This window comes from Tachypleus tridentatus, chromosome 1 (assembly GCF_004210375.1).
Source record: "Tachypleus tridentatus isolate NWPU-2018 chromosome 1, ASM421037v1, whole genome shotgun sequence".
In the NCBI taxonomy this organism is placed as follows: Eukaryota; Metazoa; Arthropoda; class Merostomata; order Xiphosura; family Limulidae; genus Tachypleus; species Tachypleus tridentatus.
Window position 1 is genome coordinate 63,177,715 of NC_134825.1, and position 27,314 is coordinate 63,205,028.

Consider the following 27,314-nt stretch of genomic DNA (forward strand, 5'->3'; position numbering starts at 1 on the left):
AAAAAAATGGCAGAATTTGTCAAATATGTGAAAAATAGTAATACATATAGGAATTACATACACTTACTTTTCTGAAAACAAAGATAACTATAACTAATCAGTAAGCTTGCTTATCATACAAAAGTATGATAATTAGATATTTTCATCATTATTGTCACAAGTATAAATTTCTATATTAAATGTCGAAAGTTACTAATAGAAATACTTTACTGATTTAGGGGACTCATCATAGACTGATGAGACTTCACGTGGGTATTTAGTTTGTATGTGCTCTAGATTTAAAGAAACTGAAATCAAAATGACGGAACGACTTGATTGATTTACAACAGCGAGAAATAGGGAGATTTTTTGTGTGTCCTTATCTTAAGAGAAAACCTACGTCGTGTAGATTTGTTTGGCTTTTTTGCTTTTCACTATAAGATCGAATTTATTATGTGTTTTGTTTGTGCGACTATACTAACTGTACATAGCTGTCCTTAATTTTAAACTAACAGATTAAAGAGAAGACGTCACACCAACTCTTGGGTTCCATTCCATATGACTGCTACTCTTATAGCGCACCCACAACTCCAAAGTTTTGAAGAAAGGTGAGGAGAAGCACGAATCCTCGGATTCAAAGTTCACGCACGCTAAGCATTAGGACACATGACTGATCTGCAATTAGTAAGAAGTATAATACTGTACTTCAGCAGTAGCGTCTTCAACAATGACAGTTTCTTTGCGTCGCTCTTCAAAATCTTGGTCATCATAGACAAGTTACACCTTACCTGAGACTTTCGATCACTGGCATAGCAATTGAACGGAATACTCTATATAAAACACTTATATTAGACTCAATTCAAATGACTGATGAGGCTTAACTCTGTGAGAGGATGCGAATGAAATGGCAAAGAAAACGTTGTAAACTGTCGGTAAATATTAGTACGGCGATGTTCAGGAAATAATGAGCAAAACTGATCATGAAGTGGAAGAAACACTTGAAGCAGATGATTTGACTGGTAATAATAACGAAATAAGAAGTAAGTAAACGTATTTTAGATGTAGAAATGTTGATAAATAAACACTAATGGTTTAGGCACGATGCTTGAAAACAGTGTTTCACTCTCAAGCGCTGATGTCCCTCTCGGTGCATAATAAACACAGATACAATGCACTTTAAGCAAATATTTCGTAAAGAACGTAAAATATGTACTGAGAATATTCTGACACTTGTTAGTGTCTCAAATTTTACTATGTCATATTTATATGACGACTGCCTCCAAAGAAAAAGCCGCCACACTCTTTAGAATAATCAGCATATGAATAGCAAAACTAGGTATATTAGTGATTACCGCTAATTAAATGTTGGACAACAGGTGTTAGAATTGCAGGGTTTTTCCCAATTAAACTATCTTAAATTTTGTACACATCTAACTAAATACGTAAGTATATTTGTGAACTTATGGTGTGGTTTTATAACAATAGAATTATCACAAATAGTGACATTTGAAAGGAAATATGTATGCACATATTTGCCACTTTAAGAACTGTGTTTACTAACTACCGGTGAAGAAATGTATTTGTCACACATATTAAGCACGGAACTATGCAATGGACTACGTGTACTCTGAACACCGTGAGTATCGAAAACTTATTTGTTGGTAGAAAAGCCTTTCGGATTTCCTTTGAGTTTGTTTGATTATAGTTTAATCACAAAGCTACGCATTGGGCTCTCTGTGTTTTGCCCACCACAGGTATCGAAACTCTGTTTTTAGCGTGAAAAATTATCCTAATTACCGTTGAGCCACACGTGGACTCAGTCTATTAAACCTGTAAATTTTCGTGGCCCTAAACTTTCTGGAATGCTGCACATCCATAAACCAATCTGTTATCTCAACATTTAATAGTTTCAGCATGTCCAAAAATGTGGAGCATGCACCCCAGGAGAAGGATTTGATATATTATGGGAGCAGAAAAGAATAGTGCAGCTCAGTAATGCAATAATGTAGGCTTATGCATTTTAATATACTTTTCTAAATTAAAAGAATTTTTAAGCAATTTGGCAAATTAGTGATGTATATATGCTAATAATCCAAGCAAAAGTTTTACGTAGGCCAGGGTTCCCGAAGTTTCACCATCAACGACCTTATTTAATTAAATATAGTTTCTTGCGCCCCCTTTCTAAATCATTTTTGGACATGCTGAAACTATTAAATGTGGAGCACGCACCCCAGAAGAATGATTTGATATATTATGGGAGCAGAAAAGAATAGTGCAGCTTAGTAATGCAATAATGTAGACTTATGCATTTTAATATACTTTTCTAAATGAAAGTAACAAGAAATTACTACAACACATATTGCCCTGATTTAAAAAGGGGGCGCAAGAAACTATATTTAATTAAATAAGGTCGTTGATGGCGAAACTCCGGGAACCCTGGCCTACGTAAAACTTTTGCTTGGATTATTAGCATATATACATCACTAATTTACCAAATTTCTTAAAAACACATTATTTGTTTTTACTTAAATTATTAAGTCCTAACACTATCGTAGCCAGGTTATTGTTTCTTTATACACGAAAATCCTCTTCACGAACGTTTAAAATTACTTTTGAATCTATTTATTAGCGACATACGACCTCGAATTAAAAATACCAAACGACGATCTGTACTATATGGTTATCTTTACAAACAATAATTTCTATATATGTTTCAAAACAGTAGATAATTAAAAACATAAGGATTAAAAATTGGCAACCCGATTTCAATATGTACTATCTAATTTATTCATAATAATAACAGAAACCTTCGTTTTAAATGCAACTTTTAACACATCCAAGCTATGTTATGTAAATGACACTTGTCGTTTTGAAATAATTTTAAGATGTTTTAAAATCGAAGTGGTGCCAACGTTTCTCAATTCTATATCTTTAAGCCAAATTTCCATGTCATGTTTACTTACATTAATTGCAAAGTTAGAGGCCAGTGACGTGCGTTAGCAAGTCACTACTACTGATTGTACGGCATGCGAAAGAACTAATAGATTATCATTAAACACGTTCTGCACGACGTCATAGCACATGGAATTATAAAAACTACTACCACTTTTTTTTCCATTTGAAGAAATAGCTGTCATATTGGACAGATTGATACTATTACGAACATATTTATAATGCCTGTTAAGGTAAACACTGTTTTTTTATTGTTGCGCAAAGCTACACGAGGGCTATCTACGCTAGCTGTCCCTTATTTATCAGTGTAAGACTAAAAGGAAGGCAGCTAATCATCACCACCCACCGACAACTCTTGGGCTACTCTTTTACCAACAAATAGTGAGATTGACTGTCTTATTAGAATGATTATACGACTGAAACGGCGATAATGTTTGGTGTGACGGGAATTCGAACTCACCACTATGAAATTACGATTCAAGCGCCCCAACCACCAAGCCAAGCTTGGTAAACAGCGAACAATTATTGACTGTTTTGTTTGGTAGCTAAACAATGGACTATCTGTACTACACCCACCATGAGTACCGAAACCTTGATTTTAGAGTTATACGTCTTCAGATTTACCATTGTACAACTTACGTGATATTTTTGACTGGGTACTAAAACAACAAATGATATGCTACCTGACGTTACCAGTCAGTAACAGTTTTATTCTATCCACCCTTCTTCTGCTCTCAGTTTTACGAAAACCTTGTTGGTTATCATTGTCCCATAGTATATTTAGCCAACATCCCCTGGACTATATGAAAATCTTAAAGTTTAACACTTCATTGATGGTTGTTTTTTGTTGTTATTTAACACAAAGTTACACTGTAATATATTTGTACTGTGCTCATCACAATTATCGAAACCAGATTTTTAGCGGTATAAGCACTCAAACTTACCACTGAATCATTGGGAAGCCATTTCTGATCTCATTTTGTGAATCAACAAGATTTCGAAATTGTTTATGTTTCAAAATATAACAACAGTCTATATATGATATGATCATATGATTATAGACTGTACGAATAAAGTACACACCTGCACCTGTCTAACATCAGCCTATAATGCTGGCCAAATATCCGATATTGTTTGTAATTTAAGCCTAAACGAATTAGCGTGTTTTCACTGTGTCGGAAAAAAATAAAGAAAGAAATAGTCGTCTGCAAGGCTCTGTTGCGACGTCATGAATGCGTGACAAAGCCCTTGACAACCAAACAAAATTGATGCGATTTGCTGACCAGCTTTTCAAGGCAACATTTTAAAATGTTTCATACCATACCATTGGCTCTCGGCCAATTAGGACGAAGGACTTATACTAAGAGGTATGATAACGCATTCTAAGGTATCTGTTAAAAAAACAACATATTATTATTGAGTTTAATAAACCAAATAGCTAATAAAGCTAATATATCATATACACAGACAATGACATTGTTGTTACAAACCTTGAATCTAAAGTAACTAATTGTCAAAGCTACTGAACTTTGTATACTGGTGGCAATTCATTTGTGAGATTCTTATTATTAAACCTACCAATCTCTAGTTTTAAAATTTAAGTGTCAAAATTAATCTGTAATTCTAGAATCTGATTGTTTCTAGAAGAGTAATAATGAGATACTGAAACCAGTATTACACACTTCAAATTGTCTGTCGTCAGTTTTTCTTCTCATTAGTCTGTTGTGGCGGGCGTGACGATAGTTGTTATGATGCAAAGTGTGGTGTAAAGATTCCATAAATCTCAACCAGCTACTGTAAAATCATAATGTTACGTTAAAGAGTTTGGTGCAGTTATGAGATTGGTGGTGAAATTCCACTATTTGATTAGAGTAGCCCAAGAGTTTGTAGTGGTTGTTGTTTTCGTAAATAGTCTTTTTATAGCTTTGCGCGAATATTCGAAAGAAAACGAAAACACAAGTGACTATAAAAGTGAATTTATGGAGTCACTTCCACGCCACTGATATAGAAATACATAACTGATATTGATTAATTCAACTTGAACCGCATACAGTCGTCAACGTTTAAAAAAACATAATTCATAGCTGTCATAGGAAACTTCTCCACATTATTACACTACCTTTTCCAGCTGGTACCTATTAGCACAACGTAAAAAAAGATCAAGTGTCTGGTGTTTGTGTTGTTTCCATATATACATACTCTACTATCGATAACAAAGGGGTTGAAATGAAATCCATCAATCCAAACCATTTAATTATGTACCCATTATAAATGGACAAGAAGTTCCTTGAAACGTTATCGTTTGTTTTGAAACAAATTTCAGATCAACGAGTTTTGGTTGAGATCTTCTTTTCTTTTCCTGTGATTTCTTATAAATCTAACAGTTTGTTTACTTCAGATATAAAACAAAGATGGCAAGTAGAAAGGAGCCACTGAAACGTTTTAATAATGAACAAGCAATGAGCTTGTTCAATTAATTAGATTAAGAAGAGAGTGTAGACGATAGTGATTCTGATGATGGATCTGACTTTGGAAGAGACTCTAGTGATGCAAGTGACTCAGAACAATAATCGAAATTCAGTGTCAGTGCTTCTCAATCGATTGATTTAAGAGGGTTATTGTCCCAACCACGATTTAGTGGTACAAAGAGACCAAACAAGCGAATCCCAGCTAGACCTAACCCACCTTCTAGATCTTTGCTCACTACCAGAGCCAGATATAACGATTAGGCTGAGGTAAATCCGCGAAATTGGTCATTCACAAACTTCAGAGCTCTGCTTACAGAAGATGTAAGTAACAATCTCATCACAGTTATCAGCGAGTATGCCAAAGAGCAAGTTGTAATGAAAACGCCTCCACAAAAATGGCCAAGGTCTTTGAATTGGACTTGCTTTACTCACTAAGAGCTGTTGTAGTTTCTTGCGATGACAACATAAATAGGCATCGACAAACGACCTTACATGCGAGACCACTTCGTTACCCACCGGTGTTTCTACATACCATTCTACAGGGAGAGGTTTGAGGCTATCTACTCAGTAACTATTCATGTAGTTATTTTTTATGTAAAGGGTAAATAAAATTATGAAATTTGAAATTTTATAAATTATGATGACAGTTATTGGGAAAACATGTCAATAAATCCAGTAGAACGCGCAAACAATTGTGGGTTTAAAGAGTTAAATTACGAAGAGCGGAATACACTATTTAGATTAGGCTTAAGTTTTCGTAGCTCTTGAAGATTCGGTTAACTTTGCATTACAATTCCTTTAATGAACTATCTAAGTGATGGTCTTTGCCTAAGAAATATATTTTCTACAGTTTTGGCATGAAAAAACTTGTTATTGACGCTGTTAGTAAATTATGTTTGGAGTGAAGTAAAACACATAATATTGTCCTATTTTGTTGACTTGATATCTCATTGTTACTGTATCATTAATTTTTGTACAACATTAGCTAAGTCTGATTTAAAGCTACTACTGGTATACAGTGGGGTGTGATGGAAATATTCAATCCTTTATATAAAATATCTGCTTTAATATATTTGAGCAGTGTCAGACATTCTTAATAGTTTTGCTGTTGATAAATATGATTGTTACAGAACTGATTTGGTATTATCAGTGATCAGTTTTACAAACACGTTTATGATATTTATTGTTGTTATTTATGGTACAGTTCATATTATCAATAAGACAATATCACCAAAATTCTTGAAAATCAAAGCCATTGTTGAGATTATTATAATTTTAATCGCCAGTGCTAATAATTAACACATCACTTTAGAAATTTAAATGTCCTATAATATTAAGGTAATGTAGTCGCTTTCTTACCCCAATTACAAATCTGTAGTCCACTATAATTTGATTATAAAACTACAAGTATAATACCTTAATCACAACACAGATTACTAAATCACTTTTACCAACACCATCAAAGACGTTTGATAGTGAGAAAGAAATATTGAAGTAATATATATTACTTACAAAAAAATCAGCAGATGTGAGACAGCTAATAGAATTATTTCCACCAGTAAGAATTAAGACAACGAATTAGGAAAGTTTATTATTCTAAACTCTATCAGTTTGTTTGTTTAGAATTAAGCACAAAGCTACACAATGGGCTATCTGTGCTCTGCCCACCACGGGTATCGAAACCCGCAGACATACCACTGTGCCACCGGGGAGCTGAATTCTATCAGCGAGTTGAGCAAATTAAAAAAAACAAAACAAACAGCTCTTGTGGATTTGAATGTTAATCTGATTTTCACTTTTAATAGTTCTTCGGCTGTTTCTTTGATAATTGACAAGTCGATAAGTCAGTCATTTCTCAAATCATTTTTTGATTCATTTTCGATTCTGGGTGAAAAACTGTCCTCACGCTACTCACCTTCATTCATTAAGGTTGGCCCTAAAGTAACTCACCTACATCTAAGTTTAATGCTACACTAACTTGTGTGAGATCAATATACCAATAAACCTAGTGTTGCCTCATATGAAAATAAATGATATGCTAAACGCTTTGAGAAAAACACTTCCCAGTGACTCCTCACTAACTGTGAAGACTTATAATGCTAAAAAAGGGTTTTCTATACCCGTGATGGACGCGACACATATTTCCCATTGTGTATCTTTGCGCTTAACAACGATAAATCACAAATTCAATGTGACCAATTTCATAGTTTTATTAGCTTGTTTTCCTAGTTGATCATGCGATACAAATTTGATAAACATTAAAGCTTCTTTTACTATTTTATAGTTATAAAGAATAAAACTATTGTTAATATCACTGATATTAATTAAAGGTATATAATAACTGCACTAGGTTTACATTTCTGCAACTCCTCTAAATAAAAAGACGTGAACAAATTAGAAACAAAAGCAAGTAGCGTTCAGTTTTTCAGCAGTTAAACTATCAGTTAGAGTGAATTATGCAAAGATTACTCAAGCTATTTCATTCTGCCAAGTTTAGTAAGGTACCCCACACCTTATTTATACAAAATACCTCAATACTTTAATGTAATTCTTTAAAATAGGTCATTTTAAATATTTACCATAAATTCTTGGAACTAAGCCAACTTTAGATCTTTACTACTGTTCTTTTAAAATTTTGGTTACAGTAGTTTCTAAAATCGTCCTCTTTAAATATATTATTAACAGAATTTTAAAAATGAACGTTGGATGAACCTCAACACCAAAACCTTACTACTATATCACGAAATTAAATCTGTATTAAAATCTTGCTATTATCTTATGCAAGAATGTCAATATAAGGATCACACTCTTGTTTGATGAAAGTATGTCAGCATTAGAACCTAATTATTCTCTCTTAGAGGTAAGTCAGTATTAGAATCTTACGATGACCCTTATAATTACTTCTTTATTTGAAGCATTAGAGTCCTGTACTATATTTTCCAAAATAATTCGTTATTAGCTCTACCAACCACAGGTATCTAAACCCGGGATTTAGCATTATAAGTTCTCAGATTTACCATTGGCGCTACACAAAGGGCTATCTATATTTCGCTTACCAAGGTATTTAAACCCGGTTTCTGGCAGTGTGAGTTTTTAGATATACCGCTCTACCACTGGAGGATCACTAGAAGAAATCAATCAACAGTAGGATAGATACATATCCCGGTAACTTTTCATTACACAATTCTATAGAACGTTAATCGATTTTTCAATGGTACCTAGAGACTAGTATAATCTCCTAATTTAAATATTTTCTGCCACTCTATATTGGAGCATCATTAGACGCGCTTATATTTGTAATAATGATATTGGTGTTTCTTTTGTTTTTCAAAAAACAAGAAACATTTTATGGGTTTATTCAAAAAGAGGCTTGGCATGGCCAGATGGTTAAGGCACTCGACTCGCAATCCGAAGGTCTCGGGTTCCAATCCCCGTCGCACCTAACATGCTCGCCATTTCAGCCGTAGGGGCGTTATAATGTTACGGTCAATCTAACTATTCGTTGGTAAAAGAGTAGTCCAAGAGTTGGCGGTGGATGGTGATGACTAGTTCCCTTCCCTCTAGTCTTACACTGCTAAATTAGGACGGCAAGCGCAGATATCCCTTGTGTAGCTTTGTGCGAAAATTCAAAACAAACCAAACTATTAAAAAAGAACAAAACATTTTTAGTACTTATTTTTCATTTGTTTGTTGAACATTTTTTTGAAATATTAACACTTTTTATGTAATTTTCTTCGAAGACTCTGTGACGTTTGCGTTAGCCGTCTCTAATTTAGCAGCGTAGGACTCTTGGGCTACTCTTTTACCAACAAAGAGTGGGATTATAACGCCCCCACAGCTAAAAGAGTAAGCATGTTAGGTGTGACGGGAATTGGAACCCGCGACCCTCAGATTATGAGTAAAGTGCCTTAACCACCTGGCCATGCTAGGCCCGATCCAACGCTACAAATCACAAGTCATTAGAAAGGCTTTTTTTTTTTTTTGTCTGAGCAGTCCGGGTTGCTTATTGACTTTTCCAGTCAAAATTAGCCTTCCCAGTTTTTGCTTAGTCAAACTTTTTATTTCAAGGAATACGCTACACAATGGCACAATATCATTGGCATTACGTGACGACTGGCTTCGATTTCAACTCTAGTTTTTATTTGCAAAGTACGTCACACAAACAACACTTAACTCTATTGTAATTTCTTTAAAAAATGAAAAATTACTATAAGCTTTCTGGACTTAGGTCGAAGACACACGTGCGCAGTTCATTCAAAATCATATACTCATCAGTTCGTGAACATGCATTTAGACGTTTTTGTATATTCAGTTACATTTACAGACATTTACTTTACTTTGCAATAATTTAGCTTTGGTTCGTTTCATATACTATTATAAACACCTTTTGTCTCCTTTTTGCTCTACTGTGAATTTTATTTGTTTCGACTTATAAAACCCTCATAACTGTTTCATTTTCTGTAAACTGTTATAAATATCATTAGTATACTTTATTGTTTAGTTTACTTGTAGATTTATTACATGAAATTACGTCTTCCTAAGTTTGATCGTCTGTTTTCAAATAAATTAAGATTTTTTAATCTAACACATAATAATACATACAAGAAAGCGTAGCTTAAACCCCGTATATGAAAATGATAGCATGAGAAAATTCAAATGAATGACATGGAAATTACTGCAAATGTTTTGAGGGTGGAGGATATAATTCTTTAAAATTCAACGTCTATGATTATTTTGGTTTGTGATATATTTCTTCTTTGAAAATAACAAAAGTTCTATAAATAGATTATTTCATGTCATGTTGTAAAATATTTTATTTGGTTATTTACTATGTAGTTGTCTTTTACTGATTATATCGTTGTTGGGAAAGTAGCTGTTTTCATTTACTTATTTATTTACACGTTCATGAATTTAAGCACCGACATAAATAAATGCTCCTCCTCTCCATCTGCAGAATTCCGTTGCAGTACGTTTGTCAGTGCGCAGTCCAAGTAACGACATCTCCATTTCTGAATCATCAACAACAGGGAGGCAACCGAACGTCAACAGAAATAATGTTTACTTTATCATTATTAATTGTCGTGTATTTTTACATAGTTATTATTTAATCAATTTTTATTTTACAGTATAAGTATCAAATATAAATAACGTTATATTTACACTATTACTTACGTTATATGCTTGAAGAGATTGACATTGGTTCTCCTACCTGCAGTAATCACCTTAAAACTCTTTTTCCTCGTAATAATGTCCAATTTAATTAGATTTAATTAGCGTATGTCCTTTAGACATACTTTCACGTACGTCCAGCTTCAACGTTTTTTTTTTCCCCAATCTTCCATTTTACCACTTCTGACCTCTGCTCTATCCTACGTTCCCATTGTATACCCAGCATTTCACTGACATACTGACGAAGTCATTTGAAGATCTTACCAGGTAGCGCAAAGACTACATCTTAACAACTTGTTGGACCACTTTCCCTTTGAAAATGATGCTTTTAGCTGTAATGTTGGTCGTTATAAGATCATCATTCACGTCTCTCACAGGTTTTAACATGTTCTTTGAACAAAAACATGTCTACAGTCGTGTGATGAAATTTAAGGAGTTTATCAGAAATACGCTTCTGTGATGATCTCCACTGTTACTAGTAAACCATACAAATGTCTTTCAATGTATTCTTGACCTTTATGAGCTGGATCGCCAAGTTTTATCCGCTGATCATTCAAGTAAGAGATGTATATCTTGCCATACGACCACAGAAAATGTAGTCATATTTTTTCCTATCCAAGACCACCACCATTGCTATGATCATTCTTTGCCTCTGCTTGTACGTACATTCCATGACTTTGGCTTTGTTGACCAAACCTGGCCTCCTTCGCCAGTGTAGATTTTGCCAATCTTCATTGTCTTAAGATCAGTAAATAGCATAGACAACAGTTGCCTTTACAACATTAAAAATATTTTTACCGAGTTTTACCTACAATCTTCACTAAAACTACTCTTCATGTTTCAATGGTTCCTCTTCTTTTGAGAGTGTCATTGTAAGTACAGTGTATTCCAGTTTATAAACTATAAATAAAGATAATAGCTATTTACATATTACCTAATTCTACAATGAGAAAAGATCACACCACCTATTAATAATCTGAATGGCTGGATCTTCATCTCCATTTGATACTATAGAGTAGTTTTAGTGAGAAGCTTTGTATAGTTCTCGGTAAAAATGCTTTTAATCGTGGAGAGTCAAACGTTGGTTGGATTATTTATTTATTTTAAACACGGGTGACGAAATACAATATAATAAAATCTTATGTTTAACTTAATGCTATGTATCAGGAATTACTCAATACTTTGATGTTTTTTCAGTGGACATAGCTTCTTATATCTTTTTTCTGCCCTCATTGACCCATGCCTTGATAGATTTTAATCTCTGTATTACTTACTTTGTCTGTCTCATCTTTCTAGTATTGATATAGCGGATGTGATATGGTTGTGGCCTCCTTTCCCAAGTACTGATACAGTGGGTGTGATATGTTTGTGGTTTCTCTGTATTGTTTACTTTCTGCCCCTTCTTTCAAGTGCTGATACAGATGATATAGTTGTGGTTGCTCTGTATTACTTTGTCTTCCTTCTCTCTCAGGTGCTGATATAGTGGGTGTAATATGGTTGTGGTTGCTCTGAGTTGTACTTCACCTACAAAAATACTTTGTTTTCTTGTATTGTAGTAACGATGATTAAACCAAGACAATGTAGAAAATTACCAAGTGTTAATTTGGATGCTCCTACTGCCATTCTCATGAATGCAGTTTGCACCTTTTGTCATTTCTGACTTTAATAATAATGCATACAATTGAATTCCATTATATATCCTTATCATGACTGTTGCTCTTATCGTATTGGTGGTGCTTTTTTGCTTCATGTTCTGGGCTGTAGCATATTTGAGAATATTTGGCTACAACTTTTACTGATTCCTTTCTCAAGTGTACAATATATAGATATATTGTCATAATTCTATTTATCACAACACCAGAAAAGTAACAGATGTCTTATGTGGAACACTTCTGTCTACATATGGCATCTTGAAGAGAGAATTATGTCTATGTACGATCCAGGCTTTATCTGCTTGAATGGACATTTTGATGTCTATAATCAGCTGGTAGAGGCTATTGCTGTTTTACTGCTGACCCCTCATCGTCTCATCGGCGCAGGCGAAATTCTTGCAACATTTACATCATCAATACATTTATGTGGTGTCATTCTAATGTCTTCAAGTGTAATAACCCAACTAGCTTCGTGTATATGGAAAAGACTCTATGAGTCCACATAGAATATTGTAACAAGACAGAGCTGATTCGAAATTTCAGGTCTGCATTGCCAACTTTCCTCTAACAGCTTTTGGTGTCCAATATATACAGTATCCATCGTATGAGAATTTTTAAGACTTCACATCTTAAAGGCCAAATAGTCCAACAGCATAATAAACACATTTTGTGTACAACATATTTCACGCCCCTTCCATCTTGTTTGGTAGGTCTCCATCTCTTTCAAGGCTCATGCGATTCTTGGTAACTTTTTATAAGGATTTTGCTCATGTATTTAAAATTGCTATTAATCTGTATCTGTTCAGTGTGCAATGGCCTTTAAAGAGTGTTATCAACATTGCTACTGAGCATTCTTGAAATATTTTTATATTTCACCACCATCATCACTGACAAACTGATTATTTCAAATATCTCTGCTTTCACTCCCGTGGAAAGAGTTTTAATTTTGGAGAAGTTTACTCCTTCTGGACCTTGAGCATAATATTTTTGTGCTGCTCAAAGAACTTTCTAGTTCATTCAGTACCACTGGCGTTTCTCACCACAAATAACCTATCTGTTAGCTTCTGTCAGTCTTACTAAGGCTTGTACACTTTCTTGTAGCTGTCTCTGTAAGAAGGCATTACCTTCTTCTTTATAAGTTATAAAACAACAACCGTTAATTCTTATGATCACCAGTTGTCATACTATACATTCACTTAATGTTTTGTCATACTTCTGTAATTGGTTTGGCACAATGGAGTCCACGTGATAAACATTACTGACAGATACTGCTCCACATTCCTTACTTCTGTAATTGGTTTGGCACAATGGAGTCCACATGATAAACATTACTGACAGATACTGCTCCACATTCCTTACTTCTGTAATTGGTTTGGCACAATGGAGTCCACATGATAAACATTACTAACAGATACTGCTCCACATTCCTCACGTCCTTATCTCTGCTTTTTTACTTAAAATTTGTGAAAGATTTGTTAAGTTTTTCTCTCGTATTGTCCTCAATGTTCACTGTCTCCTTTATTACAACTTTTGGTTACAGTTTATGCCTTTGTGTCTTCAGTTTCCTCCGAATCTGTTATCATTCATTTGGGTTTATTGTTTTCGAGACGATACATATTGTTCTATAGCTGTTTCGTTTAGTACGAATACAATACCGTAAAAGTTTACAAATTACGAACTTTAGTTGTAGTATAGAAGTAAAAGTATTAGGTTGAGGAATAATTCGTGAGCGTTTTTAAATAATTTCATTCAAGCATTACATGCAAGACTATACAATACTTCAATGCATGAACACATTACACCCAAAACATTTATTATAATACTTTATTTCATGTAATACCTAGGTATATAGTATGCATTGTTTTAAACGAAATTGCAAGAAATTAAATGCGAAAAACAGATGGTGTCGAAAATGCTCGATTTTGTTCACTTGACAGTCCATTTAATGAACTGAAAATGAAAGCAAAAATTAAAGACATATGAAAATCAAACACACCATCTATTAGAGCAAAAAATTATCTACCAAATGACATGAAATATTTTGCGAAAGCGTTTCATTTATGAATATAGTTTTTTAACTTCAAAAAACGCTCACGAATTATTCCTCAACCCAATACATTTTGTGTCGCCTTATACTTTGTGATCAACTTATTTCAATATCAGATCATGTTTCCAACTAAAATAAATTTCATTTACGGAAAAGTATTCTACTGATAGTTTGTATTCACATGTCTATATCATTTGGCCTTTATCATTATACATAAAACTTATTTGCCTAAATTCCTACTAACTGAAAAATAAATGGCTCAAATGGAAATATTATGTTTTAACAGAAAACATGTCTAATGAAACATGAAAATGGAGGAACATATTTTGTAAAATGTAACAGACGATTCTTTACTAGTTGAGATTATCAATTTCACATATAAAAATGCGTTTTTCATTTCAGTTGTCGATTGCTATTGAAAACAAGTACAAAACATATTTTATTTCCGTTTTTCTTATATTGCACATAGCGCTCGACTCGTAATTTGAGGGTCGCGGGTTCGAACCCCTGTCACAACAAACATTCTCGCCCTTTCAGCCGTGGAGGCGTTAATATGTGACGGATAATCCCACTATTCGTTGGTAAAAGAGTAGTCCAAGAGTTGGCAGTGGGTGGTGATGATTAGCTGCTTTCCCTCTAGTCTTACACTGCTAAATTAGGGACGGCTAGCGCAGATAGCCCTCGTGTAGTTTTGCGCGAAATTCGAAACAAACCAAACCATTCGCGGTGTGTTCACCAACTATCTTCTCCCTATCTATATCGTCATTGAGAGCGGCGTGGCTCAACCATATGCGGTTATCAACCAGTAAGTCTCGCCATTTATCACACTTCAACCATTTTCATCTATTGAAGGTCACATATAGAAATAACGACACAAAATCAGTGTTCTGATCTCCATAGCCTGTACTTTTAAAATCTAACACGTATTGCACAAGTTGGGTTTTGAGAAAGTAAAATGCTTGAAAATTTTTTCATTTTTTTTAATAACACGGTATTCTTATTTAGTGCTAATAGACAGAATGTGGGAGCTATTATCGAAATGATTTACGTAACAGCCACTAGAAGATGGACATTTTCTCGCGAGTTTTATTCATTATTTCGTATATAATTCTGTTTACAATTCCAGATACTATTATTCATGCATTTGTCTCTTTAAATTACGTGAATACATTAAACTATAATTTTTGAAAAGTTAAAAGCTCTGGACTGCATAGGAAAATGAATTTCGTAAAAAATCGATTTTGTGATAAGAAGGAACATTTTAAAACTAGGTGAAATAAAAAATTACTTATGTATTTTGAGGACATTCATTAGCTTTCTTACGATGTCGAATACTACAGTATTTTGTAAAATATATTACCTTAAAATAAAACTTCAGTGTTATAATAACGTTTTCATTGCTATTTTGTTTTTAAAGTGAAACTCCACTTATCTATTTAATGTTGATATATACTGAACGCATTCATCTTTCTGATTCATTATTTTAGACCAAAACCACATGGGCCTGAGTACAGCACAAGGAATCGAACCCCCGATTTTAGTGTTGTAATTTCGTATATTTACCGTGGTCACACCAGGGGAACTATATCCACCTGAATGATACATATGTTACAAGGGTCCTACAAGGAATTAATTAAATAATCAGCCGTTATGTCACGTGATATGTATAGCTGTAACTGTTTGTTTTATTAGAAATTTAACCCCAGTTAACTTGAATTATTTGCATCATCGTTATAATAATATAACACTGTTCTATTCTTGCAACGTGATAACAAGGTTTGTTTTTTTTCCATTATGAATGTAATTTTGTTTTCTTGAAATACGAGGTACTTGTGTTGTTTAAAAACAAATATAAACCTTTTTGAGACTTGAATATCTTTTCATGTAGCTAACATCTAAAAACCTTATTTCAAATTTAACTGAGACATTTTAACATTACTTAATAAAAAATTTAATTTGAAGTAGAACACATTGCAGACAAAACTGTAAAATTCATGGATCACTTGTTTGTTTGAATTTCGCGCAAAGCTATACGAGGCCTATCTGCGCTAGCTGTCCCTAATTTAGCAGTGTAAGATAAGAAGAAAGGCAGCTAGTCATCACCACCCACCGCCAACTCTTGGGCTACTCTTTTACCAACGAATAATTGGATTGACTGTCACTTTATAACGTTATCACAACTGAAATCGCTAGCATGTTTGATGTGACAATTATTTGAAGTCGTGACCCTCAGATTATGAGTCGAACGCCATAACCACCTGGCCATGGACCACTTGAATAGACATTATCTAATAATAAGATTCACACTGGAAATTCGAAAAAAAACAACTAAACTCCTGCTCGCACACGTGATGGTTATCATGACATAATTCATGTATTGTGTTAGTTTACAGGAAACTCTCAGATGCGAGTAAATACCTCGACTATAAATGAACCCAAGCTAGCAATGAAGAAACTGGCATCATTTTCTACAAAATGCAATAAGTGTATTTATTACATATACACTACGATTGGACGGACTTGTGTTGTGTCTACCTAAGATAACCTTACAACGCAGATACCTGCTGTAATTGTTCTGTTTGTTTCGTTTGTAACTGAGGAAACTGGATATCATTGCTTAAAACATGATAATTATTACAAATGTTTTATATGGTATTTATAGACGCTGTACTATAAACTGCTTGAAGGTTTTTATATTAAGCAGTCTTACTTCATCTTCAACAATAAGCCACAGGATGGCTATTTCTTTACGTCGTCATTATGATGGGCAAACTTTCAGAACATTTTTAACACTTGCATTCGAAAGTGTTAAATCTTGTGTAATAAAAAATAATACACGAGTAAACATGCGAGAAAGCACTGAACATTGATCTCCGTTTTTGTTTGTGTTATTGGATTAAAAGCGAACAACCACACAACTTGGACACTCATTTGTCAGGTTTTGACAAACTTTGAAGAACTAAATAAACAAACCTGAAATATTAAATATACATACTAGCACAGACGACAAATGCCGTTATTTTCTCCTATATCTCAGTTAATGAGTTACACTTCTATTACCTTAGTGTATATTAAAAAGACTAACTAGATTAATACAAAAGCTTCCCAGTGAATCAATGGTAAATCTGAGAATATATATTCAATAAAAATCAAGTTTCGATTCCCGCAATGGTTACGGTGCACATAGTCAGTTTGTGTAGCTATACCTTTAACAATAAAGTAACAATATGAAAGTGGTTAATCAATGTATATATAAACATTTGAAGAGAAGTAAAAGCCACACTTTGTCATTTTTTTTAGTTATGGTAATTTTTTCTCTCGCGAATTTCAACTTAGAGTAGTAGATGAGCTAGAATTTGTTTTTCGTCTGTAGTATGAAACTAGACCTGCAGAAGAAGACTGACGAAAGATGTTACGTGTGATTAAAGGCAACGAGATAGTAACAAAGAACAGAGAACAAATAGCTGAATATTGTATAATAATATTATTACTTTATGTACAGAACCCGCGTGGTCCAAATTCTAGTGATTAAAGTTTTTAAACATATTCAATAATAGTATGTTGCACCTCCAAAAAGTTCCATTCATCATGTTAGGATTACAGAGGTGATGACAAAATAAACAAGAATATTTTAAAATAGACACTTCAGGTCGTGTAAAGTATTTATTCACATCGGGCATGTTTAGACAAGGATTAGTTGCTGTCCTAATTTTTGAAATGAGAAGGTAAGTTGTTAATAACTCTTACTGTTAATCTTGTCCGACCAAACAATGTGAATCCAAGAATTCATCGTTTGCAGTCCAATAGGTAAACCTTTTTCTCATTGTGGCTCAGGGGTAAGTCTGAAGGCTTGTAATACAAAAACCAGAAAACCAGGTTTCTGCACCCACCCATACTGACCATACAGTACGTATAGCCTATTATGTAGCATTGTGCTTAAATACAAACAAGTGGTTGCTGTAAAAGCGTATCCGTATTCTGGAGCTTTGGGTGCGCTTTAAGAATGATTGTGAAACTCTACTAATTGGTCAGACAAGAGCAGTCAAAGAGTTGATGATGAGTGCTGTTGATTAGTAGATTTTTCTCTGGTCTCTCAGTTCAATATTAGGAATGGTTATGCATTGATAGCAGTTTGTGCGGCTTGAGCCAGTGTTCAGAATTAGAGAAACAACATCAAAAACAAAAACTTTTAAAAAAGTCAAGTGTACGCTCACGTGGACTGTTGGACGTATGAAAAAAAAGAAAGACCAAGAAATACTCGTAATCCTAAGGTCGCGGGTTCGAATCTCTTTCACACCAAACATGCTCGCCTTCCTAGCCGTGGGTATGTTATAATGCGACGTCAATTCCACTATTCGTTGCTAAAAGAGTAGCCCAAGAGTTGGTGGTGGGTGGTGATGACTAGTGCTACCCTCAAGTCTTATACCGCTAAATTAGGGACGGCTAGCGCAGATAGCCCTCGTGTAACTTTGCGTGAAATTCAAATCAAACAAGTAATAATGTTATTCATAACATATAATAAAAAGCATTTATATTTTCTTAAATACAAAAAAATAGTTTTGTGCTCTTTAATAAAACATAAATATTTATTGATTGAAATAGCATAAATTAAAAGAGTATGTACTGTGGTTTTATAGTTCTAATTAAAACATAGATTAATGAAACATAATAAACCAAGTCTATCCACAAACAAAACAAGAAATACAAAATGTACAAGGTACCGCTTCATAAGAGAAAGCTACAACATACCCACGTGCAGTAGTATCGTTGTTGCCTTTTATTAGTGATGAAATTATTTCTTTCGGTCGACCGATGGTAGAACCACATATAACTTACGGCAACAAACTCCTTGTTTGAGCACACTTTGGTTTAATTTTTGTAAAAAACAGAAGCATTAAAAAACACTAACTAAACATCATTTTTATACAGTAGATAATTAGAATGTATAAAAGGTCGAAAGATAACTCGATACATTTTCCCATGTTTTTCAAGCCAACGATACAAATCAAAGTGTAATGTTGAAGCTAAGACTAACTCGTCGATCTATGGCGCCGTTTCAATATACATTATATAAAAGAAAGACATCTTTCTATTGAATGAAAATATAAAAGTAAATAGTGTATATACTTCTAGCATACATAATGATTGAAAAGCAGAAAAATAAACAAATTGCATTGCGACTAGTTTTGAATTAAAAACAAGATAATATGGGAACTGTGGTACGAAGAATCGCTTACATAATCCAACACGTACTGATCTGTATCGAAGTGCATTTAACATATTGAAGGTCTAATCTTAACGTTGTATAATGTGCACAGATGTCTTTATGAAACAACATGCTGAATATAAAACAAACAGATATTATCTATGAAACGTTCAGGCACCTGGAATTACGAGGTTAAAGGTACATTTATGTTAAAAAATCATTTCAACAATCACGTGAGCTTTGTTTTACAACTGGTTTGTCACGACATCTAAACGAAAACAAAATATTTTGAAATAGGGAAAAAAAATGTTGTTGGCTATCATAACATATATAGTAAATAATGTCTATCATAACAACTACACAGTTTAGTCACTTTTCTTTATATTTATATCAAATTGCTTTTGATTTAATACATTTCTAAAGAAAGATACCTTAAGCTTCTTACCACGCTCATCAAATATGCATTTTTCATACTTGTCATTAATGTTTTAGTTATCCTAATTCCAGTCTAGCTTTACGTTTTAAAACCGTATTATATTGAGAACCAAAACAAAACTTGTTGTAAATTAAATCTCACTCTTTTGTTATTTAAATCTAAATTGTCAAAACAATTGGAAATCCCTCAGTGAACAAATTTGAAACTACGTATTGGGGCAACAGATAATTCAATTATATGAGGAACACTGTTTGAAAAATAATGAAACCAGTAACTTCTCATCTTAGTAACATTTACAAAAAATCCTAAACGTTTCACTAAAATTTTACACCAAATAACTAATTTCTTTTTGATAGTTCTTGATCTTAGAACATTTGTTCTTTCTACAACATAGTCCATACAACTACGTTTAAATAACATCAGATGGTTTATTTTCAGTGTATCAGTTCCTTATTTTTGTAGTTACAGCAAGGCTACCAGTCAGCAGTACCCTACCAACAAGCTAGGGGATTGAATGACACATCCACAGCTTAGAGTTCGGGGACTATTTTGTGATGTCTCACGGATTAGTAGCTGGCTCGCTAACTGAAGAATCACATGATCTGTACCATAGAACCAGCCTTTACCAACAATTGTCCTACAAAGGATTTGAAAAATTTAAGAGGACCGCAATTCCTCGTTAAAAATTATTGTTTTATTAATGTAAAGTGATCACAATAAAATTGAATTTTCATTTAATATTGCATTGTTCCTTTAGCCCTAAACTTGTTATGATCTTGATGTCAACTAATTTTTTGCTCAGAGTTTAAATTACTGAATGAATATTTTTCCAAAGAATCACAAATTAAAATTCAACAAAAGGAAAGAATGTACTTTCGCTATGTTAAAATTATTTTTGAACAATAACAATACAGATTAATTTGTGATAAACAATTTTTTTTTGTAAACATTACATTGTAAAGGTACACCAAGTAGTGCCGTAGCCTTCGAAGTCAAAGGTTATGAGGAAAAAAATATCAAATGATAATAAACAATAAACAGAATTTACATTCAGAAAAACATCATTTTTTATTTATTGGTTCATAACTTGTTTCCTGTGAATGTGGTACATTTTACGCGAAGACATGAAAAAGGTAGAAGATACTGATAGAACTTACTTTCTAATAAAATTGGCCCGGCATGGCCAGACGGTTAAGGCATTCGACTGGCAATCCGAGGTTCGTGGGTTCGAATTCCCGTCACATTACACATGCTCGCCCTTTCAACCGTGGGGGCACTATTAAGTTACGGTCAATTCCATTATTCGTTGGTAAAATGTAGCCCAAGAGTTGGCGGTGGCTGGTGATGACTAGCCGCCTTCCCTCTAGTCTTACACTGCTAAGTTAGGAACGGGTAGCGCAGATAGCCCTCGTATAGCTTTACGCGAAATTCAAAACAAACAAACAAAATTCTAATAAAAAAAATAGCCCAACAGCGGCTCAGCGGTATGTCTGCGGACTTACAACGCTAAAATTCGGGTTTCGATACTCGTAGTGGGCAGAGCACAGATAGCCCATTGTGTAACTTTGTGCTTAATTCAAAAACAACAATAAAAATAATAAATGTTTCGAGTTGATTCTGGTGGACCTTAGGCTTTAAACAGAACTTTCAAATAGTATTTCCGATTCTGACAGCTCTAATTATTTTTTCTCTTTGCAATATACCTTTTGTGCCTTTCTAATCTGTACTTTAATAAAGAAATTAAAGAAGTGTGACGCTTAATTGCTATTTTGAAAAATGTGGACGTAGTTTATGTTTAACTATTGTTCCAAAAAACACAAACAGAAAACATGATATTTTCATATACTTCAAATTTATCAACTAAAAATGAAGACCGCTATGTCATATCTAAGTATAGTTTAGTAGATTATGTACAACACTTCAGAAATACTTTATTATGATTTACGAGGGAAACATCAAGCATTACATTTTACGAATTTACTGGAAAATCAGCGATTGTTTGCCGCAAACAAAGAGTTGAACAGAGACTAAAACGTTGCACATATGTTGTTGTTTAAGTGAACGTTAATTCTGGGATCAAAAATGTTCTTGATGTGAAACGACCATACGAAGGCTAACGAAAATAGTCGTTAGTTAATATATCATACAGGTGAACCATAAACTTGAAATTTTCAAACTGGTCGAAATCTCGGCGAGTTGAATTCACCGGATATCAACAGATATAACAACGTTGATAATAAAAACACAAGTGTAAACGATCGTAGACCAAATCAGTGAAAGGGAAAAGAGAAATAATTGAAACATAAAACATGATTACGGGAAAATAAATGTCATTTCCTGCTATTAGAAAAAAACAATGTTTATGTAAAAGTCTTTTATGAAACCTTTCCCTTGAACTAATTTTGAATAGGGCCTGGCATGGCCTAGCGCGTTAAGGCGTGCGCTTCGTAATCTGAGGGTCGCGGGTTCGCGCCCGAGTCGCGCCAAACATGCTCGCCCTTTCAGCCGTGGGGGCGTTATAATGTGACGGTCAATCCCACTATTCGTTGGTAAAAGAGTAGCCCAAGAGTTGGCGGTGGGTGGTGATGACTAGCTGCCTTCCCTCTAGTCTTACACTGCTAAATTAGGGACGGCTAGCACAGATAGCCCTCGAGTAGCTTTGTGCGAAATTCCAAAACAAACAAACAAACTAATTTTGAAAGGTGTTAATATAATTCAATGACGTGCGTGTGTAATAACTTCAAATATTTTGATAACTGCGCTTTGAATATTGCATTCGTTTTATCATGGACTTCTCTACATTCTACTTAAAGTTGAGGCCCACCTTTCTCGACTTGAAATACATATACGTAGTTATTTCATATAAGACCTTACACCATGAAGAACATTTCGTTGGTTCTAATAAGCATTTTGTAATAGCTTAGTTTACACTTGTCTCCAGAGGTCACTGTTTCTATACCCCCACTCTATATTTAGGGTTATTTATTGATTTTACTGTCATAAAAATGTTTGAAAAGTAAAATAATAAAAGAAACAAACTTGTTGTTTTAATAAAAAAATTATGGCACTCATTTTGACAAATAAAACATTTCAGTGTGCAAGAGAAAATCGTTTTACTTTTTCTGCAAATTATGTGGAATCTTATATAGCGAAGCGCAAGTGTTCGTGAATTTTTTACAGGTTTAGAAGATAAAGCTTACGAGTTAATTCGTGACAGAAATGTTCTATATGGTTATAATGAGTTTCAGAGTTTAAAATAATTTTATTTAATAAGTTTACGTATTTAAATTTCTCAAGGAAAAGCATCTGACATTTTATTCGCATAAAATATACTCTAAGTCTCAAACCATAGCCTTGAAGTTGTAATTTTCAATATCTCAAACCAGAAGACACAGATGACCTGAAGATGACCTAAGAAGGTCGAAAGGTTGTTCTCTACTTTATTTTAATACACATACCATAAGTCTTAAGATACACAGAGCGTAAAGTCACAAAACTGATAGTATCGCAAAAACACTTTTAGAGACCGAAAATAGGATACACAATACTTAAAAACAACTTTTCGAAGAATAGTATAAATTTCGTTGTAAACCAAATGTTTTCATCGCGTTACAAAATTTATTAATTGTCAGAACAATAGTGACAGCAAATTTATGGAACTCGGTAGCATTTTATTAGCCTTATATTTAAAGAGACTAGAAGCATAAATCAGTAACAGCATAGGGTATTCTAGATACACTGTTACCTAATACGATTTAAAATTAAACAAGTTGATTGACGCATTTAAAACAATATGTCTTTACATAAAAATGAGAAACAAAACCCCTCAATTCTTAAAATTTCACCTTTTAATAAATTGTAGGGCCTGGCATGGCCTAGCGCGTTAAGGCGTGCGCTTCGTAATCTGAGGGTCGCGCCAAACATGCTCGCTTTCCCAGCCGTGGGGGCGTTATAATGTGACGATCAATCCCACTATTCGTTGGTAAAAGAGTAGCCCAAGAGTTGGCGGTGGGTGGTGATGACTAGCTGCCTTCCCTCTAGTCTTACACTGCTAAATTAGGGACGGCTAGCACAGATAGCCCTCGAGTAGCTTTGTGCGAAATTCCAAAACAAACAAACAAATAATAGACTGTAAATTCTGAGTATAGTTAACTGGATGTCATAATAATTATTACTACAGTTCAAGAATGAGCCTCTATTATGTAAACGTGTTGTCTTTGAATAACAACATATCGTAAATTATGTAAAAACTTCTAAAAATATTGTGTCAATGCGTTAACATCCTAGCATCTTGTACAAATGTGTATTGTTCTACAAGCGTAATATTTTTCTTTCTAAGAATTATTGAAACGGTAATTAGAGATTCAGAGAAGCAACTTATGGAAATAATAAATTATAGATTTTTTCTTCATATATGCTAAAAAATTGGCAAGCCATTATTAATATTATACAATTAAAGTGTGTTTATATATTTTTAATATTAATACACGAGCACTAAATACATAGAAAAGTCTACAATGTCGAAGTATATAATAGAACCAATTAATTTTTCTCACTTGAAAGATATTGTATTCTATATGAACTTTAACATAGTTTTAAATATAATAATTTCTAAACAAATTAAAATAAATGTCTTGAGTATTTGAAATCGGTAGCTTTCAAAGAGGGTTCACAACATTTGCCGTCACGAACTTTTGTTCCTATTTTTACCTATATAAATAACATTAGATACACATCTGTCTCAAAAGACGCTGAGATAATCCTTTGAACTATGTAACAGTACTCAGTAGGAAATATATATACAGTACGTGTATTATATATCTAACTTCAAGCGTAATCCATTATGGTTGTTGTACTGTACACCTCCGTACCATAACTTAGAAACAATTACTTTGTAGAGCTGTTTCCTATTGATCTGAATTACAGCAGAAAGAAAATTTCTAGCAACGGAGGTTTACAATAAATTTCCTTTTGTTTATTTGAAGTTATTTTCGAAAACAAATAAACATTGAGTTCAGTTCAATGCTAGATGATAATCCCAGAACTTCCACCAACAGAATACATCAATACTACATGATACTCCTAGGAATTGCACCAACAGAATACATCAATACCACATGATAATTCCACGGATTGCACTGACAGAATACATCAATACTACATGATAATTCCACGGATTGTACTGACAGAATATATCAATGCTACATGATAATATCACGGATTGCACCGACAGAATATATCAACACGAGGTGATAATTCCACGGATTGCACCCACAGAATGTATCAGTATTAGATGATAGTCCTACGGATTGCACTGACAGAATATATCAATCCTTGATGATAATCCTACGGATTGCACCTATAGAATGTAATGGTACTAGATGATAAATCCAAGGATTGCACCGACAGAACGTATCAGTACTAGATGATAATCCCACGGATTGTACTGACAGAATCTATCAATACTACACGATAAGCTCACGGATTGCACCTACAGAATATATCAATATCACATAATAATCACACGGATTGCACCGACAGAACGTATCAGTACTAGATTATAATTCCACGGATTTGACTGACAGAATATATCAATAGTACACGATAATCCCACGGATTGCATCGACAAAATACATCACTATTATATTATAATTCAACGGATTGTACTGACACGATGTACCAGTATTAATTGCACCGAGAGGACGTCAAAGAGAGCTCCTTTTGTAATAAATTTACTGTTCAATATTTATTTTAATATCTGTGTTTGTTTCAGTTTAATATATATTTAGGAATGCATGTAACTTATATTGTTAAATATGTATTGCTAAAGTCACGCTTATTCACTAAATTTGTGGAAGATTTTCGAGTGTAAGAATCAACAATGCACTATGTGTGTATGTAAAATACTAGTGATTGCCAGCATTATTGCTACCTGAATTGTCGAGAATCTCGCCTAATGAGTATAAAGTTGAAACATGGGGGGAAGCATTTTAATAACATTTGGTCAGCTACGATCAGTATACTAAAAACCTCGAAAGTTATAACTGTGATAAACGCTTGTTAATCGGAAAACTAGAGGTATTTGACCAGAAACATTTATAGATTTCGAAAATTACAAACCGTTTAATTTCAGTGAATTAACTTCGGACGTTAGAATTTATACGACGATATTAAATGTCTTTGTCGGTAAAAAGTTAGCTCGTAAGCGATGTGAGTCCAGCCAAGAATAGACAACTAGCTAGGTAGCTTAAGCGAAGTGTAACAATATGAACTCAGAATTAATTCGCTCATCGTGTATCTGGACCGTCGATTAAACAACCAGTTCTAAACCAGACATAAAACTCAGTATAGTTTGTAAGTATGTAACACTTTTGCATATAAATTATTTGTAATAAATGTTATTATAAATATTATTGTTGTTTGTATATTAAAGCATATGTGTGTTAAGAAAGAAAATTGTGGGTATCAATCTTGTTGACAAATATCACAAACTTGATACATATTGACATTCAATTAACTTCTAAATTAAAATAATTAAGATTTCTGGCTATTTTAAATCGTAATACGTAACGCATGTAACATAATAAATCGGAGAATCATCCGAGATATATTATAAGTAACATGTTACAGATGTTATCATGATAAAATATCAAAAAAATTATGTCCGATTGATTTAGTATATATATATACACACATACAACACGAAACCCCTATAACAGTGGATTCAGTGAGAAAACCCTGAGCAAAGTATTCCCATATGGAAACTAAGAGTAGAAATACTGAATATACAATAAACTAAACAAGTGTTGCCTCTCTATTCCTAATAAACCGGTTCTTTTCTGTAAAAATAAATTAGCCACGGAGCAATTTTATCAAAAAATCATGGAAGAGTAAAATGTTTTAGTGTTTATTTAAAGTAATGATGACATTTACAGGACCTCCATATGTTTTACACACACACATACTTATTATATTGCCCAATTGTTGTACCAGATAATAGAAAAAAACAGACGACTTACAAAAGGCTGTAATGAAATAATAAACAATTCCGGTCATTGTTGGCTGATGAGTACACTTAATCTTAAGAAAGCGTCGTTGAAACAAAATGTATCTTGAAATCGCGTCTCTGTTCTGTTCGCTTTCTTAAATGGAGTTTTAAAAAACTTTAGATCCATATACATATATAAAAACACAGGAAAGCTCAGTTCACACTATGAAACTATAAAAAGAATAGTCCAAATTGAATTTGCAAATTTATATAATCACTATATTCTTACTTAATTGTTTATTAGAAGTATGAAATTCGCGGGTAAACTCTTTTACTGGCCAGTTAAAGATAAACAAGCACAAAGAAACTCTTCAAAAATGAAGTTAATGTAGAGATGGCTAACTTCACTCCTTCATA

At 33.6% G+C, this 27,314-nt stretch overlaps 1 protein-coding gene across 6 annotated transcripts in view; it reads left to right on the forward strand.

Annotated features, from left to right (window-relative positions):
• LOC143250381 (uncharacterized) overlaps nucleotides 1–20,647 on the forward strand; it is a 47,023-nt gene extending 26,376 nt beyond the window's left edge. Inside the window, exons 2-3 of one of the 6 annotated variants that reach the window (XM_076500842.1) lie at nucleotides 495–1,019; nucleotides 20,372–20,647. The gene's annotated coding sequence lies outside the window, so the exon portion shown is untranslated. Of the gene's footprint in view, nucleotides 1–494; nucleotides 1,020–10,353; nucleotides 15,676–15,754; nucleotides 16,044–20,371 lie in introns of those variants that run through there. The other 5 variants (XM_076500846.1, XM_076500850.1, XM_076500828.1 and 2 more) reach the window with 5 other exon arrangements.
• The last annotated feature ends 6,667 nt before the right edge of the window (nucleotides 20,648–27,314 follow it).